Genomic DNA, 17,324 nt, shown 5'->3' on the forward strand with positions numbered 1-17,324 from the left:
GAGGTGGACGATTTTTTGGATGTGCACAATTATTATATGTCTGGATCCGTAGCCATTTTTGGAGGACAGAAAAGGTCTCTTACCGTAGCTTTAGTACGGACTACTCACTTTTGAAAGAATTTCTGGAGCAAGAATGGCCGAAAGAATTCATGAAAGACATGTGGATAAATGCCCTTTGAAATCTGCAAAGTGATGACATCATTTGGTGCCCCATGGCAAATTCAAAGGGAATTCTTTTACAAATGTGGTGACTACAACTGGGTGATGCTACTTGTTTTGTGGGGAGGAATCAGATATGCACCACTTCTGGTTATAAGGCAGTACGAGGGTCGTCAATTTGTTCCCATTACTGCTGGGTTAAATTCGTCTGAGTTTGCATTTCATAGAAAAAATTACAAAAAAAACATCATGGAAGCCATTAAAGCTTGGAAAACAACTTTATGTATTCGAGCTAAAGCAACAAAAGTAATGTTAAGTCCTGATTATGAAGAATGGAGATCTGTAAGGAAAAATGAAAATATTCCTCAACCAGATCAAAATGAGGACATCTCTATGGAAGATCGCATTCGTGTAGTTCCATCAGAGATTGAAATTCTAAGAGCTGATTTTGAAGCGGAAAGAGAAGGTTGGTCAAAAGAGTTAGAACAAATACGAAAAGATAAAGCTATGTTGGGCGTCGACGTTGACTTTCATTCAGCACAATGTGCAATGCTAAGGGAAAACAATGAAAAAGTATATGGTGAGTTTAGAACGTTAAAGAAGAATTACCATTAGCTACAAAAATCCCGAAGAGCATCAGGATCGAGCAAAGCAACAGCACAGATGACCAAAGAGTTGAACATCGAGAAAAGCCGAGTCAAAGATTTGAAAGGAAAAAATAGTCGTTTATTCAAAAGCCTTGAGAAAGGAAAACAAAAAATGGAAGATCTTGAGGTTGACAAAAGGGAGCGAATTATAAAGCACAAAGCCGAAAGTCATGAGATTATGAATTAAATGCAGAAATAAAGAGATCAAGCCAAAGAATTAGAAGATATGAAGAATAGCATGCTTGAGCGATTTGAGGATGAGAAAAATACCATGTTCAAGGGATTTGAAGATGAAATGAATAATTTAATTGCTCAACTTGAAGTTAGGGGCCAAAGGATTGAAGAGTTCGATGTTGAAAAGGAAAAATGGGATTTGGAGAGAAAGAACTTCAATACCAGACTCGAAGTAGAGCAAGGGGTGGCCAATAATTGGATGCAACGATGTAGAAACAAGAAAGTACAAATCCATAAGCTTAATCAAAGGACACAAGAAACACGAACAAAGCTTGAAGAGGATCTGGATCAGTGTAGAAATAAAAACTCAGAGTTTAATACTTACATCTTGCAACTTGAAGAATCATTATTCCAAGAGAAGGTTCGTCTAGAAACTAGTGATCTTGAAGAGAGTTATGAGGAGAACGCTTCACTACGAAGACGAATCCGAGATCTTGAAAAAACTCTGCATAGTTGTCAAGTCAGAATCACTGAATTAGAGAAGACTCTTGAGGGAACTAATGAACAATGACAAAAATCTACTGACTTCTTTGAAGAAAGAAGTAAAGAAAGAAACAATATGATATTCGAGAACATGGTACAAATGAGCGAAGTTGCCAGATATATTGGGGAGTTAGCTGCTGAAGCAAAGATTATTGAGCATCACGTTGATCCAGTTTCTAAGTTTGGAAAGAAGATGTCATGGCTGATGAAGGAAAACATAGAGCTTAATAAGAAAGTTATGTCGTATCTGTAGTTATGAACTATTATATAGAAACTTTTGTATGCCGATGGAAGTTATTTTATGACAGTTAAATTTTTGGGATCAATACATTTTCCATACATTCATTTTTGCATACATTAATTATTCATTGCATTATTTTCTTTATGTATAATTTTTATTTTACATTAAGATAAACATTCAATAAATAAAATTCTAAAAATAATATCAAAAAGATTTTCAATCGTAGTTACCCTGGCCAAACAAGAAATTCAACATCACTACGGTACTAGAAAAGCAACAAAGAAAATAGAGGATAAAATACAACGTCTCGAGGAACAACATAATAAAGAACAAGCAGAAATGAGAATGAAGTTAGAGAAGATTGAATCCAACATTGCAAATTCAGAAGACAGTATGATGCAGAAAATAGAAGATATGTTCAGAAAGCAAGCTACCATTGGAAAAATTCAAGAAAATCATGTACCTTTCGACCAGGAACCTATGTATCCTTTAGGTTTCCCACCGGAACCAGTTTATTATTCTGGTATCACACCTGTTCAAATCCATGCTCGCACATCGGCACTTCAAGAGACCAAACATAATGAAAGTCAACAAGTGGATCCTGCTTCTTCAAGCAAAAATCCGCTTATATAAGATGTGAAGATAGGTGAATTTAATGCTGATCATCTGATTCCAGACTTGAATGAGAAAGAAAAAGCCAATGAAGAATTGACTAGACAAATCGAGATCTTAGAAGAAAGAATAAAATCCGTAGAAGTAACTGAATCGTTCTATGGGTTTGACGCCAGCAAATTGAGTTTGGTCACGGACCTAATCCTCCCCATCAAGTTCAAAGTTCCTAAATTTAAAAGACATGACGGTACTACATGCCCTTCATCCCATATAACCATGTTTTGTCGCAGAATGGCAGGACATGTGAAAGATGAGAAATTGTTAATTCATTGCTTTCAAGATAGTTTGGCAGGACCAACTTTAAAGTGGTATACTCAACTGACCAAAGCCAATATTAGATCATGGAAGGATCTGGCAAAAGCATTCCTAGAGTAGTACCACCACATTACAGATGTGGTCCCTATTAGATGGATTCTCCAAAATCTGGAGAAAAAGAACAATGAAACATTCAGACAACGACCCAAGTCCAGCCACCTTTATCAGAGAAAGAAGCCACAGTGATGTTCGTCCGCACTTTAAAGGTTCCATACTTAAGCCATTTAATGGGGAATGCAACCAAATATTTGCAGATTTGGTCATTTATGGAGAACTCATTGAGAATGTCATGAAAAGTGGCAAAATGGAATCAAGTGAGGGGTCTAGTTCCAAAAGAACCATGTACCAAAAAAAGGAGAATAAAGTTAACAATGCGAACGCCTACAACAAGGATACCTCGAAAAGTGTTACGATAACCCAACCAAGGGTTAAGAGGGATGAAATAAACACTAATCGAACGAAATCCTGAGGATCTCGCAGGGAAAATGAAAGGCTTTCATTTACACCCTTACCAGTACCATATGCTGAGATCTATGATTCGCTGTTAAAGGCATATGTCATACGGCCTTACCCTTTGATATCCATGCAACCACAATTCCCTCCGTGGTACGATGTGAAAGCACATTATGTTTATCATGACGGAATTACAGGTCACTCTATTGAAAATTGTTTGGCATTCAAAAGGGTAGTCCAAAATTTGATTAATACTGGAAAATTGGAATTCAATTCACCAGCTACGTCAAATCATCCGCTGCCAAATCATGGAGATAAAAGCGTGAATGCAATCCAAGAAGAGAACATGAAGAAAGCCAAAATTGATGTTTCTGAAATTAAATCTCCTTTTGGTTGGATATTTCAATAACTCTCCCTATCTGGTATGATTCAACAACAATTCAAGCCAAAGCATAATGAAGGCAAAAATTATTGCGAATATCATCAAGAAAAGGGACATAAAATTCAACTATGCCAAGAATTTAGGGGATTGGTGCAAAAATTGATGAATGACAAAGATATAGAGTTCTTTGAAGAAGAACCATGAAAAAGAGAAGATGATGTTTGTGCATCAGAAGATTCTAAACCTAAGCAGAGAACAAGTGATCCCGTGATTATCATTGTGAAATCATCTACAAAGAATCCTGCACCAAAAAAGTCGAAAGTGATTATCACAACTCCTTTACCATTTCCATATAAGGATACCCGCAGGGTACCTTGGAATTATACTACCAATGTTTCAATGGTAGGAGGATCTGTTTCTCTGGAAAATGCATAAGAGAAAGTACAGAGTGTGGATTTGACATCTGAAGCAGTAAGTGAAGTCGAATTCTTTACAAGAAGTGGGAGGTGTTATTCTCCCGAGACATCAAATGCATCAGAACAAGCAAAAGCAAAGGGAAAAGCAAAGGGAAAAGCTACAGTGATACCCTAAAAGGTATTTGATGATGAATCCCCACATTTAGTTAATGAGCCAGTAACAGAAAATCAAGAACAAGAATTCTTGAAATTTCTGAAACATAGCGAATATAGTGTGGTTGAACAGCTACATAAACAACAAGCGCGAATTTCAATTCTTGATCTGTTGATGAATTCAGAAGCACACAGAAATGCCTTGATGAAAATGCTCAATCAGACATTTATTCTTGAAGATATATCTCTCAACAAGTTTGACAGGATTGTGGGGCACATAGCCACTGATAATTACATAACGTTCACCGATGATGAAATACCTGAAGACGGAATGGGATCAATGAAAGCTTTAAATATTACCACACATTGTCATGGCCATGTGTTGCCAGGAGTACTAATTGATAATGGACCTGCTCTTAACTTAATGTCTTTGGTTACATTGCAAAGGATGCCAGTAGATAAATAGCACATGAAGAGTTATCAGAATATAGTACGAGCTTTTGATGGCACTCAAAAGGAAGTAATGAGAAGAATGGAAATACCATTATTGATCGGACCAGTAATATACAATATTGACTTTGTGGTAATGGATATCCACCCTACATATAATTGTTTATTGGGGAGGCCGTGGATTCATTCTGCAGGAGCTGTTCCTTCTTTATTGCATCAAAAACTGAAGTTCGTTGTTGACAGTCAACTGATATGTGTAGGAGTTGAGGAAGAAATCATTACCTCTGTAACAAGTGATGCTCCGTATATTGAAACCAATGATGATGCTCTCAAGTGCTCTTACCGAGCTTTGGAATTTTTTAATGCAACCTTTATTGCTGAGGAAAGATAAATTCCACATCCCAGATTGTCTGATTGCACCAAAATGACTGTACGATAGTCTTTAGGCATTGGAGCTAAAACTGGGAAAGGTTTGGGAAAGAATCTTCAAGGAAGTTCAATTCCTGTGAATATGAAGATGAAGAAGGATCGTTTTGGGCTTGGATTTAAGCCTAACTTTCAACAAAAGAACAAAGAGATGAAACGAAGAGATGAAGATAGAAGGGCAAGATTAAAAGGATAAGACATTCCCTGGGAACGCATGTCTTTCCCTCATCTGAAGTCCACATTCAAATCTGGTGGAATGGTTAATATGGAACAACAGCTTGTTGATGCTCTTAAAGAAGAAAAGTTGACAAAATATCAAAACATAGTTGAAGAAGCTATGGGAGGATTATTTATCAACATGATCACAGATGACCATAAGCCTGGCAAATACTTGACTGGAATTCTCCCTTACCTTCCTGGTGAAACACTAAACAATTGGACTGCTGAAGATCTCCCTGTAGTTTTTAGTATTAACTCAGAGTAATAACCAGAACTAATCTTTTACTCTTTAGCCAAAGAATATAAAAAGTTTTTGTTATCTTGTAAGGGCAATTATGTTAAGTTCACTTAATATCAATTATAAGAAGTTTTCTTAAAATTTTCAAATGGCAATCATTCTTTATACCTTACATTTTTTACATTTCTCATTCTTTATATTTATTTCATAAATTTACTATATCCTTTCGGAAATATGTCCGATTTAAATTTGCAGGTGTCACAATGTTAATAGCATGATTATTCCTAAATCTAATCATGAGATAAATTTAGAGCGACCATATGTTTGGAGGAAATCAATGAGTGTGAGGATGAAGTAGAATGTGATGTTCCTATTGAATTGTTAAGACTAGTAGAAAAAGAAGAAAAACAAATCTTACCTCACAAAGAAGAGATTGAGACTGTAAATCTGGGAACCAATGAAGAAATGAAAGAAGTGAAAATTGGCACTACTTTTTCAACCCAGATAAAACGAGAATTGATAGATCTCCTCCAAGAATTCAAAGATATCTTTACCTGGTGTTATCAAGATATGCCTGGTTTGAATACAAATATAGTGGTCCATAAACTTCCAATCAGTCCAGAATATAAACCTGTTCAACAAAAGCTCAAACGAATCAGGCCAGAAATGTTGTTGCAGATTAAAGAAGAAGTAATGAAGAAGATTAATGCAGGTTTCCTACAGGCAGCCAAATATCCAGAATGGGTAGCTAACATAGTTCCAGTACCAAAGAAAAATGGGAAAGTTTGAATGTGTGTGGATTACAGAGATCTTAACAAAGCTAGTCCGAAAGATAGCTTTCCATTACCTCACATAGACACATTGGTGGACAATACTGCAGAACATGCATGGTTTTCATTCATGGATGGCTTTTCAGGGTATAATCAGATAAAAATGAACCCTGAGGACATATAAAAAACAACATTTGTAACCATGTGGGGCACACTCTGTTATAAAGTAATGTCATTTGGATTAAAGAATGCAGGGGCAACATATCAGAGAGCAATGGTAACTCTGACATGATGCATAAAGAGATTGAAGTATATGTGGATGAAATGATTGCCAAGTCCCGAACCGAAGAAGAACATATTCAAAATCTGAGAAAGCTTTTCCAGAGATTGAGAAAGTATCAATTAAAGCTTAACCCCGCTAAATGCACTTTTGGGGTAACATCAGAGAAGCTTTTGGGATTTGTAGTCAGCCAAAAAGGAATCGAGATTGATCCAGATAAAGTAAAAGCAATTCAAGATCTTCCACCACCTAACACAAAAAAGGAAGTTTGAGGTTTTTTGGGGAGATTAAATTATATATCTCGGTTCATTTCTCAATTAACTGACAAATGTGATCTAGTGTTCAAGTTACTTCAAAAGAATAATCCTGAAGTCTGGAACGAGGAATGTCAAGAAACTTTGGATATTATTAAGAAATATTTATCCAATGCCCCCATTTTAGTATCACCAGTGACTGATAAACCATTAATTCTCTACTTGACAGTCTTTGAAAATTCGATGGGATGTGTACTGGGACAGCATGTTGAATCTGGAAGAAAAGAAAAAGCCATTTATTATCTGAGTAAGAAATTCACTAATTGTGAAATTTGATACCCATCAATACAAAAATTATGTTGTGCCTTGGTGTGGGTTACTCGAAGACTCATACAATACATGTTATATCATACCACTTGGCTGATATCTAGACTTGATCCTTTAAAGTTCTTAATGGAATCACCATTTTTTACAGGAAAAATGGCTAGATGGCAGATGTTATTATCAGAGTTTGATATTGTATATGTCAATCAAAAAACAATAGAAGGAAGTGTCATAGCTGATTTTCTAGCCAGTCGTGTATCAGATGATTATCAGTCTCTAAGCTTTAATTTTCCAGATGAAGATTTGTTGTGCATATTCATGAATGAAGAAGTCAGAACAAATGATGAATCCTGGAAGTTTTATTTTGATGGAGCATCCAACGCCTTGGGAAGAGGAATTGGGACAGTGTTAATTTCTTCAGAAAATATTTATTATCCTTTTACAAGTAGACTGGAGTTCTTTTGCACCAATAACATGGCGAAATATGAAGCTTGTGTCATGGGATTGAAGGCAGCCATAGAAAAGAAAATTAAATATCTCAAGATATATGGAGATTCATCGTTAGTGGTGTATCAATTACGAGGAGAATGGGAAATGAAAGATCCCAAATTGCTGGAATACCGAGATTTTACCCTCGAATTAGTGAAAGAATTTGAAAATGTCACCTTCAATTATCTCCCTCGAGAGGAAAATCAGATGGAAGATGCTTTGGCTACATTAGCTGCTATGTTTTAGGCAAATAAAAAAGTTGATATGATGCCGATTAAAATGCAAGTATATGAAATTCTTGCACATTGCTACAATATAGAAGAAGAGGCAGATGGCAAGCCATGGTATTATGATATCTTACAATATATCAAATATCAAAGCTGTCCACAAAATGCATATGAGATTGATAAAAGAACATTGAGAAGAATGGTTGCTGGATACTTTCTTGATGGTGAGACTTTATACAGAAGAAGCAATGATCAAATGCTATTGAGATGTGTAAATACTAGCGAAGCCAGAAGCATCATTGAGGAACTACACAGTGGGATATGTGGAACACATGCAAATGGTCTTTCCATGGCTAGAAAAATAATGAGATATGGATATTATTGGGCTACCATGCATACAGATTGCATTGATTATGCAAGGAGATGTCACAAATGCCAGGTATATGCGGATAAGATTCATGTACCTCCATCGCCTTTACATGTAATGACAACACCTTGACGATTTTCTATGTGGGGAATAGACGTCATTGGGGCAATCACACCAAAAGCATCAAATGGACATTGTTTCATCCTAATGGTAACTGACTATTTTACCAAGTGGGTTGAAGATGCTTCATATGCCAATATTAAGAGGTCTACAGTTTGCAAATTTATAAAGAAATAAATAATCTGCCGGTATGGGCTATCAGAAAGAATCATCACAGATAATGCTCTGAACCTGAACAACAAAATGATGATCGAACTTTGTGCACAGTTCAAGATTAAACATGCAAACTCAGTGGCGTATCGTCCAAAGATGAATAGGGCAGTTGAAGCAGCAAATAAGAACATCAAGAGAATCATCTCAAAGACTAATGAAACTTACAAAGATTGGCATGAGAAGTTGCTTTTTGCTTTATATGCATATCGAACTACTGTGTGAACATCTACTAGGGTAACACCTTTTTCTTTAGTCTATGGGATGGAAGCATTCTTATAGATTGAAGTTGAGATCCCCTCACTTCGAATCCTGAGAGAGGTAAAATTAGATGAGTCTGAATGGATCCAAGCTCGATTTGTTCAATTGAACCTTATTGATGAGAAGAGATTGAAAGCTATTTTCCATGGACATATGTATCAGAAATGGACGATGAAGTCTCATAACAAGAGAGTACATCCAAGAGAATTCAAGAGGGTGATCTAGTGCTGAAAAAGATCTTGCCTATACATAAAGATTTCCATGGGAAATGGATGCCTAATTGGGAAGGGACATATGTTGTAAAAAAGGCCTTTTCCGGAGGAGAGTTGATCTTGGCAGAAATGGATGGAAAAGTTCTGAGAAACCCAATAAACTCAGATTCTGTCAAGAAATATTATGCTTGAAGAAGAAAAAAAAGAAAAAATTAAATGAAAAGAAAAAAATGATGAAAATATATATATAGAAAAAGAGGTTCAAGATGAAAACCCGCAAAGGGCATCTTGCAACCAATGGAAGGATTTGAGTTGAAAACTTGAAACGGCTGCTCAAATGCATGTTGATATTAGGCATCTGGCAATTAAACCCTCTTAAGAGCTTGGTATTTTGGGAGAAACTTTACATCTACAAGTATTCTGGCAACGTTTGAGATCTTCTAGACATAAGCTTACCTCAGTGCTCAAAATTATAGCAAGTTGATTAGTTTAGAAATACTTATGCTAATAATTTGTTGAGTCATTTGAATTTTTTATCATTCATATGTTTGCCATGACTTTGAATACATTTTTATATATTTATTATTTATTTCAAGATTATCTTTTTGAAATTCAATTTATTTTTTCACATAAACATCATGTAAATGGATTAACATAATCTTGAAACAAACAAAATATTTCTGGCTATTACTTTATGTTAATACTTTTAAGTGCATGGAATCCAAAGTAAGTCTTATCAACATTTGCAATCACTGTTGAAAAGCAAACAAGTTATTACCATCATAGAGTCATTGGGAAGAAGAATAAGAGGAAATATGTTCTCAATTGGCAGATTATGAATATAGCTCATTTTCCGTGCAACAGCAAAAAAATATTTGAATCTACAAATTTTGGCTCTGCATTGTATAAGTACCGTGACATTTCGGTCCAAACACCAACTGGAGCAAGTGCCACGTTATCGTAGTAGAAATAAGGAGGCTTAATAGCATCTTCTAGAAGTGTTCTTTGAGTTATTTGATCTGATTCGGTGGGAACCCCAAAACCAAACATTGAATTTGAAAGATGAACTGCATGATCGTCTTCATTAAGAAGTTTCTTTTCAAGCTTCCTCTGCTTCTTCCTTTTCAAAAAAATCATAGCCCGAGTTTTGCCTTTTCTTCTAATCATTGCATAATGGTTTCCTATCTTCTACCGGAAGAAGTGCGTCAGCAGCCTCAACCATTTGAGCAGCACATATAAAATCTGTCAACTCTGCAATTGATGAATCTGGACCACATCTCTCCATGGCTATTGAAGCCTCAACCTCTGAGTACCCCATTTTCGTCAAGTATAACAGTTTATTCTCCTCATCAGAATCAAAATTCATGATTTCATCGGTATCAGAAGAACTATCAATAGCTATGAAGTCATCCTGAAAGATCGCTTCATAATCAGATGAGTAGTTATCAGAATCAACATGTTGCATGGAAAAGTATATTCCAGAAATAGTCTTCACTGAAAACAAGGTTCACTGTGTCAGCCTGGAATGAATTACCAAGTGATTTATACCACTCTGTCCGATTAGATCCCCCAGATCCAAAAAATGGGCACCTTATTTAGAAGAGGCACATATCTCAGACATTTTCGTCGGAATAATTGAGTACTTCTTAAGTTTGTGACAACATGAAGAGAATTCCTCAAGTTACTTGACAACTGTTGTTTAGTGACATCAGAATGAGAGTATTCAAAATAAACAAATTTGAGGCACAAATAAAGCTGCAAGTACCCACAACAATGCATTGTCAAAATTGGACCTCGTGGGGATCATGATATTAAAATCAAACAAACATTGAAAGTAAGCCTTACAATTTAGAAGGTTGGGGGCATTTTGAAGGTCCAATTCATACAGATCAATGCGGGACATTATGAAAGCCCATTTCAACCAAATATAGAATGGTGAGGCATTTAGAAGGCTCATAATAATATGAATATTTGGGCATTCTTAGAGGCTCATCTCAACAAGAAGTAATGTTGAGCACACTTTTAACATCTATATCAGTAAATGTTGAGGCATTTTAAATGTTACTTCAGACAGATCCATGTGGGGCATTTTGAAGACTCATATTAACAAGAAGCAAATGATGGGCCATGCTGAAAGCCCCTTTCAATCAAAATCAAGAATATTGATGTATTTGAACGTTTGTATTAGCCAATGTTGAGGTATGCTGAAGATCCATATCATCTTATATCATTGACTTGAACAAATATTTCCAATAAGACAAAAAGGAATGAAGAATGAAAATGGTGAAACAGTGATAATGGAGTTGACTATACATAATTGCTGCGTTCATCAGGCTGTTGCATTAGGGTCCTGGTGTTGAACAAATATTTACTCAACAAGTATGGTTTCAAATACCCAATCTTCTTATTCATGTGTTACATGACAGTGTGATCTTTGCTAAGATACATCACGGTTGCATGGATAAAGATGGTCCCCAGGCAAAATATTTGATCCAAGGTTCAGTTCATCAAAATATCGGCTTTGAATTTTGTATTCTGTGTATTGGTGATAATTGGAAATATTTCTTTAAGATTCATTGCAGTTAGTTTCAATCATACTGTTGGGGCTACAAAGTCATTTTTCACATCATTTTTCGTTTACTCATGATATTGAATAAAGAGGCTCAACTTATGTTATTCTTATTCCCGTTGTTAATAGGGTTATCATTGCCAGTCAGGGTGAACCGAGTTTTCATCTATTTGATTTATCATGTGCATTTCATCTACAACAGCAAGAGTTTTGTGAATCAAACATTTCTTATGAGACTTTAACGCAAATGAAACAAAGAAGACATAAAGATTGCCCTTCCAAATCAGAAATGCCAGCTTTAAATGATATTTTGACCAAATGAAGGAAGACCAAGTTGGCCACTTTGAAGTAAAAAAATACATTCAACATTCATGCATCATATTTAGGCACTTGCAAAAATAGGGGCATTTTCATTCATTTTATTAATTTGAATATTTGACAGGAATTTCAAAGATTTTAGTAAAGATTCGAATCCATCACTCAATGGATACACATGCCAGGTAGAGTTCATAATGAGAAGAACCCATCTGAAGAAGGAAGAAGAAGTTCATAATGAGAAGAACTTGTTCAACCTTTTGCTCGAATTCATCACTCAATGGATCAACATGCCAGGTAGAGTTCATAATGAGAAGAACTCATCTGAAGAATGAAGAAGAAGTTCATAATGAGAAGAACTTGTTCAACATTTTGCTCGAATTCATCACTTGATGGATCAACATTGCCAGGTAGAGTTCGTAATGAAAAGAACTCATCTGAAGAAGGAAGAAAAAATTCATAATGAGAAGAATTTGTTCAAACCTTTTGTTTGAATTCATCACTTGATGGATCAACATTGCCAGAAAGAGTTCATAATGAGAAGAAATCATCTGAAGAAGGAAGAAGAAATTCATAATGAGAAGAATTTGTTCAAACTTTTTGTTTGAATTCATCATTTGATGGATCAACTTTTCCAGAGAAAGTTCATAATGAGAAGAACTTATCTGAAGAGGAAAAAGAAGTTCATAATGAGAAGAACTTGTTCAACCTTTTGCATGACTCTATCATAGAAGGAGATAGATCAACATTTCCAGAAGTGTTCATAATGAGAAGAACTCATCTGAAGAAGGAGAAGAAGTTCATAATGAGAAGAACTTGTTCAACCTTGCCTTAATTAATCACATATGAAGCCAAATTAACAACCCCTCTTTTGAAGATTAGCATTTCCAGAAAGAGTTCATAATGAGAAGAACTCATCTGAAAAAGAAGAAGAAGTTCATAATGAGAAGTATTTGTTCAACTTTTTGCTAGATTACATCACAGAAGAGAATAAATTGTAATCCGTAGTGGAAAAGTTCATAATGAGAAGAACTAATCCCAAAAAAGAAACTTGTTCAACATTTCCATCCTAATCAAGTGAAGTCAAATGGATAAAAAACTTATTATCTTTTCATCTTTGCCCTATTCTTGTTAAACACAAGAATGAGCAAAGAGGGGCAGCTGAAGATACTCGTTTTTTTATCCATTTGTTTTTATTTATATTTTTATTATTAGTTTTATTTATTATAAATATTTTTATAAATATTTTTATTTATTTATTATTTATTATTATTATTATTAATATAATAAATTTATATTACTGGTCCAAATTACAAACTCAACCCAGACCGGCCAAAATAATACCCTAAACTCATTTAGGGTTTATATATCATTATCAGCCGCCATCTATCAGCCACTATTGGATATGATGATATCCAATGGTCCAGAGCCTTCCACCAACAAACCCTAGTGTATCATAACCCTAGGGACACACGGTCGCTGCCTCTGTTGCTACCGCTCTACATCGATCCAGCTACTGCCACGACGTTCTCCAAGGCCTCCAGAAGCTTCAATGTCGATCGTCCACGTTAAGGGCTACGGTGAGTCACCACTACAGTTTGGTAACTCACCAAACTTTGCCCTATTATCCAGTCCGAAGCCATCACCGGTGGTGGCTATAAAAGCCACCGATGCCCTACCAGCAAAAGACCAACAGACAGCAAGCAAAGAATAACGAAAAATAACAAAGGGCAAAGAACTACACACCAACGATCCCAAACAAATACAAACCAAAAGAAAAGAAGCTGGAATACTTACCAACATCGGAGGTCTTCGAAACATCGCCGGAGACGCTGTTCCAATCGAGGTAAAAGCTTCGGTTTTTCTTAGATCTAGTATAATCTAAGAGTTTTTAGACCAAAAGAATGCCATATTTGGTACTAGGGTTGAAAAAGAAACATTTTGGGGTAGATATTTAGATTCTGGCCACCATTGGTGGTGGCCGACGGCGAGGTTGGTGGATTCATTATGCAGGAGCTGTTCCTTCTTCAGGAGCTGTTCCTTCTTCATTGCATCAAAAACTGAAGTTCATTGTTGATGGTCAACTGATATATGAAGGAGTTGAGGAAGAAATCATTACCTTTGTAACAAGTGATGCTCCGTATATTGAAACCAATAATGATGCTCTCGAGTGCTCTTACCGAGCTTTGGAATTTGTCAATGCAACCTTTATTGCTGAGGAAAGAAAAATTCCATATCCCAGATTGTCCGATTGCACCAAAATGATTGTACGACATACTTTAGGCATTGGAGCTAAAACTGGGAAATGTTTGGGAAAGAATCTTCAAGGAAGTTTAATTCCTGTAAATATGAAGATGAAGAAGGATCGTTTTGGGCTTGGATTTAAGCCTAACTTTCAACAAAAGAACAAAGAGATGAAAAGAAGAACTGAAGATAGAAGGGCAAGATTAAAAAGAGAAGACATTCCCTGGGAACGCATGTCTTTCCCTCATCTGAAGTCCACATTCAAATCCGGAGGAATGGTTAATGTGGAACAACAGCTTATTTATGCTTTTAAAGAAGAAAAGTTGACAAAATATCAAAACATAGTTGAAGAAGCTATGGGAGGATTATTTATCAACATGATCACAGATGACCACAAGACTGGCAAATACTTGACTGGAATTCTCCCTTGCCTTCCTGGTGAAATGCTAAACAATTGGACTGCTGAAGATCTCCCTGTAGTTTTTAGTATTAACTCAGAGTAATACCCAGAACTAATCTTTTATGCTTTAGCCCAATAATATAAAAAGTTTTTTTTATCTTGTAAGGGCAATTATGTTAAGTTCACTTAATATCAAATATAAGAATTTTATTAAAATTCTCAAATGGCAATCATTCTTTATACCTTACATTTTTTACATTTCTCATTCTTTATATTTATTTCATAAATTTACTATATCCTTTCGGAAATATGTCCGATTTAAATTTGCAGGTGTCACAATGTTAATAGCATGATTATTCCTAAATCTAATCATGAGATAAATTTAGAGCGGCCATATGTTTGGAGGAAATCAATGAGTGTGAGGATGAAGTAGAATGTGATGTTCCTACTGAATTGTTAAGACTAGTAGAAAAAGAAGACAAACAAATCTTACCTCACAAAGAAGAGATTGAGACTGTAAATCTGGGAACCAATGAAGAAATTATAGAAGTGAAAATTGGCACTACTTTGTCAGCCCAGATAAAACGAGAATTGATAGATCTCTTCCAAGAATTCAAAGATATCTTTGCCTGGTCTTATCAAGATATGTCTGGTTTGAATACATATATAGTGGTCTATAAACTTTCTATCAGTCCAGAATATATAAACTTGTTCAACAAAAGCTCAAACGAATGAGGCCAGAAATGTTGTTGCAGATTAAAGAGGAAGTAATGAAGCAGATTAATGCAGGTTTCCTACAGGCAGCCAAATATCCAGAATGGGTAGCCAACATAGTTCCAGTACCAAATAAAAATGGGAAAGTTTGAATGTGTGTGGATTACAGAGATCTTAACAAAGCTAGTCCGAAAGATAGCTTTTCGTTACCTCACATAGACACATTGGTGGAGAATACTGTAGGACATGCATGGTTTTCATTCATGGATGGCTTTTCAGGGTATAATTAGATAAAAATGAACTCTGAGGACATAGAAAAAACAACATTTGTAACCATGTGGGGCACATTCTGTTATAAAGTAATTCCATTTGGATTGAAGAATGCAGGGGCAACATATCAGAGAGCAATGGTAACTCTGACACGATGCATAAAGAGATTGAAGAATATGTGGATGACATGATTGCCAAGTCCCGAACCGAATAAGAACATATTCAAAATCTGAGAAAGCTTTTCCAGAGATTGAGAAAGTATCAATTAAAGCTCAACCCCGCTAAATGCACTTTTGGGCACCTAACACAAAAAAGAAAGTTCGAGGCTTTTTGGGGAGATTAAATTATATATCTCGGTTCATTTCTCAATTAACTGAAAAATGTGATATAGTGTTCAAGTTACTTCGAAAGAACAATCCTGAAGTCTGGAATGATGAATGTCAAGAAACTTTGGATATTATTAAGAAATATTTATCCAATGCCCCTATTTTAGTATCACCAGTGCCTGATAGACCATTAATTCTCTACTTGACAGTCTTTGAAAATTCGATGGGATGTGTACTGGGACAGAATGATGAATCTGGAAGAAAAGAAAAAGTCATTTATTATCTGAGTAAGAAATTCACTGATTGTGAAATTCGATACCCACCAATACAAAAATTATATTGTGCCTTGGTGTGGGTTACTCGAAGACTCAGACAATACATGTTATATCATACCACTTGGCTGATATCTAGACTTGATCCTTTAAAGTTCTTAATGGAATCATCATCTTTGGCAGGCAAAATGGCTAGATTGAAGATGTTATTATCAGAGTTTGATATTGTATATGTCAATCAAAAAGCAATAAAACAAAGTGTCATAGCTGATTTTCTAGCCAGTCGTGTATAAGATGATTATCAGTCTCTGAGCTTTAATTTTCCAGATAAAAATTTGTTGCGCATATCCATGAATGAAGAAGTCAGAACAAATGATGAATCCTGGAAGCTTTATTTTGATAGAGCATCCAACGCCTTGGGAAGAGGAATTGGGGCAGTGTTAATTTCTTCAGAAAATATTTACTTTCCTTTTATAAGCAGACTGGAGTTCTTTTGCACCAATAACATGGCGGAATATGAAGCTTGTATCATGGGATTGAAGGCAACCATAGAAAAGAAAATTAAATATCTCAAGATATATGGAGATTCATTGTTAGTGGTGTATCCATTACGAGTAGAATGGGAAACAAAATATCCCAAATTGCTAGAATATCGAGATTTTACCCTCGAATTAAGTTAAAGAATTTAAAAATGTCACCTTCAATTATCTCCCTCGAGAGGAAAATCAGATGGCAGATGCTTTGGCTACATTAGCTACTATGTTTCAGGCAAATAAAAAAGTTGATATGATACCGATTAAAATGCAAGTATATGAAATTCTTGCACATTGCTACAGTATAAAGAAGAGGCAGATGGCAAGCCATGGTATTATGATATCTTGCAATATATCAAGTATCAAAGCTATCCACAAAATGCATCTGAGATTGATAAAAGAACATTGAGAAGATTGGTTGCTGGATACTTTCTTGATGGTGAGACTTTATACAGAAGAAGCAATGATCAAATGCTATTGAGATGTGTAAATACTAGCGAAGCCAGAAGCATCATTGAGGAAGTACACAATGGGATATGTGGAACACATGCAAATGGTCTTTCTATGGCTAGAAAAATAATGACATATTGATATTATTGGGCTACCATGCATACAGAATGCATTGATTATGCAAGGAGATGTCACAAATGTCAGGTATATACGGATAAGATTCATGTAC

The sequence above is a fragment of the Hibiscus syriacus genome, unplaced genomic scaffold (genome assembly GCF_006381635.1).
Source record: "Hibiscus syriacus cultivar Baekdansim isolate YM2019G1 unplaced genomic scaffold, ASM638163v2 tig00117048_pilon, whole genome shotgun sequence".
Classification (NCBI taxonomy): Eukaryota; Viridiplantae; Streptophyta; class Magnoliopsida; order Malvales; family Malvaceae; genus Hibiscus; species Hibiscus syriacus.